The sequence below is a fragment of the Gadus morhua genome, chromosome 11 (assembly GCF_902167405.1).
Source record: "Gadus morhua chromosome 11, gadMor3.0, whole genome shotgun sequence".
Lineage (NCBI taxonomy): Eukaryota > Metazoa > Chordata > Actinopteri > Gadiformes > Gadidae > Gadus > Gadus morhua.
In genome coordinates this window covers 22,248,469-22,250,968 of record NC_044058.1, presented here as the reverse complement: position 1 = coordinate 22,250,968, position 2,500 = coordinate 22,248,469, and the positions used below count along the sequence as shown (strand labels likewise).

The 2,500-nt window shown below is 50.5% G+C and overlaps 1 protein-coding gene across 4 annotated transcripts in view; it reads right to left on the bottom strand.

Annotated features, from left to right (window-relative positions):
• The window catches only part of kirrel3l (kirre like nephrin family adhesion molecule 3, like), a 36,744-nt gene that overhangs the window by 33,411 nt on the left and 833 nt on the right, over positions 1-2,500 (bottom strand). The window lies entirely within an intron of this gene.

Here is a 2,500-nt window from a genome sequence, read left to right as displayed (position 1 = left end):
ACACACACACACACACACACACACACCCACACACACACACACACACACACACAAACACGCCCGCGTGCCGAGGGGTACAAATCTCTTCTAATGGGGGGGGGGGGGGGGGGGGGGTCTGGCGTGGTCTCTCCTGTGTCATTTCAGATGGAGTTTTCTCTTCTTGTTTGTGCTTATTCTTGCGTGTGTGTGTGTGCGTGTGTGTGAATGCACGGGTGTGTGTGTGTGGGCTTTGGGGGACACAGTAGGAGGGAGGGGAGCGAGGAGGGGGAGAGGCTGCAGGGGGGGCGAGGGGGAGAGAGAGAGAGAGAGAGAGGGAGCAGGGGGGAGCAGTAGTAAATCTTGTGTCTGAGTGTCACTGTGCTGAGGAGAGTAATCCGCTCCCAGCGTTAGAACTCAGCCCTGCGAGATCCCAGAGCTCCGAGAGCCGAACGGACCTCGGAATACTGATGATCATTCCCACCAAGTCCCTCCCCCTCCCCGCCAAGCTCCTCCCCCTCCTGCCACTAGGCCCCGCCCCCTCCCATGGGGACGGGGGACGGTGCCATTAGTCAGTCAGCGTGCTGCGGTTGATGGCTGCTTCACACTGTATACAAATGAGGATAAACTGCTCTAAATCAGGGAAAGTGAGAGTGCAGGTATGGAAAGCAGAGCGCGGGGTGAGCATCTGTATCCTCTGATGCTTGCGGTCTCTCAGGTTCTAATTAGGGCAAATTCTGTGGTGCCCTTTCAGCGTGCGTGTGCGTGTATGTATGCGTGAGAGTAAGTGTGTGTGTGAGTGTGTGTGTGCGCGCACGTGCGTGTGTGTGAGAGTGAGTGTATGTATGTGTGTGTGAGAGAGAGTGTTTGTTTGTGTGCTTGGGTGCACGTGTATCTGTGCCAGCGTGTGTGAATGTGCGTTTGCGAGTGTGTCTGTGTGCGTATTCGAGCGTGTGTGCCTGTGTGCTCGCTCAGTCAGACATGTGTGTGTTGGATTGGGGGGGGGGGGGGGGGGGGGTCGGCTACCGTGTGTCCTCATCCAGCTGTTGCGAGTCTGTCAGGGAGAGAACAGCTCTCTAAATAATGACCACATGACTGAAGAATCCGTGACGGTTCTCAACAGCCGACACGTATGCGCACCGTTTGCGTCAGGGCAACACTTCGCCCGACTTCACCGAGAAGTGCCAAAAGGAAAGTGTGCATGCGAAGTCAGACTAGATTGCTTTTCCATATTTTGTACTGAAACTTCAACTTCACATATTTTCGTTAGAGAATAAAACGGACGCCCAGAAGAACGCAGCAGTCCTACTCACTTGACTTGTTGGCGACAAAGTGCACCGTCGTTACTTTTAAGTGGTTGGTGATAATGGGAGGAAATTAAGGCGTCAGTAAAGCAGCGGTTACAGAATATGGAATTAAGACCATATTCAGTAATTAAGACCGCTAAATGAGCTTGACAATGTTTTAATGTTGCAAAGGCCTCCTGTGCTCCGAGTCTTCTATACACAAAAATAGATTTTACTGCTAAAACTGCTTGCGGGTTATTATTATTATTTTTTTTTAGTTTTGGTCAAAAGTGCCAAAGACTTGAAAAGTGCATTAAACATCTTTATATGATTTTATTCATGCAGAAAATCCCAACGTAACTAATCAACCGTCCGCTTATATCCCAGCGTGCATCCATAACCCCGACGCTAAGCTGTTGATGAGCTGATGTCCTCATTCCCTGAAGACCCCGTTAACATCTATAGGTTATTGGACGACCATTGACTGTCCCCGTCTGCGCTCAGCCCTTCTAATGATCCTGTCCTGGGAGTCATAACCCTTTACGAACCCACTTTTACGATTAATTTCTAATGGGTTGACTCTTGACGCTCGGCTATCTCTTTTCTTTGTTGTCTTTATTTGACTACCGGCTAATTGTACTGTTACGTTCACGCGCAAACACGCGGTACAAATAAACGCGTTGTCCATGAAAATGAAAAAACTGCTTAGTGCTGTCAGTTTCCCACCGCGCCTCCCCCGATCAAAGCAACGGACGTCTCTCGGTCTCTCTGAATTTGTCTCTCTCTCTCTCTCTCTCTCTCTCTCTCTCTCTCTCTCTCTCTCTCTCTCTCTCTCTCTCTCTCTCTCTCTCTCTCTCTCTCTCTCTCTCTCTCTCTCTCTCTCTCTCTCTCTCTCTCTCTCTCTCTCTCTCTCTCTCTCTCTCTCTCTCTCTCTCTCTCTCTCTCTCTCTCTCTCTCTCTCTCTCTCTCTCTCTCTCTCTCTCTCTCTCTCTCTCTCTCTCTCTCTCTCTCTCTTACTATCTCTATCTCACTATCTCTATCCCTCTCTCTCCCTCCGCACAATGAAACACACGAATCAGCTATTTTCGTTGGTCCGGAGCCACAGGTTCATATTTCAGCATAAGTGGTTGTTTTCTAACTGTTTTTGCGCCATAGCGGGAACCCGCGCTGTCCGTGGAGGAGGCGCAGAGAGAAGCTCGTGAGGCGCAGTGAGAAGCGCGTGGTGCGCATCGCCTCCA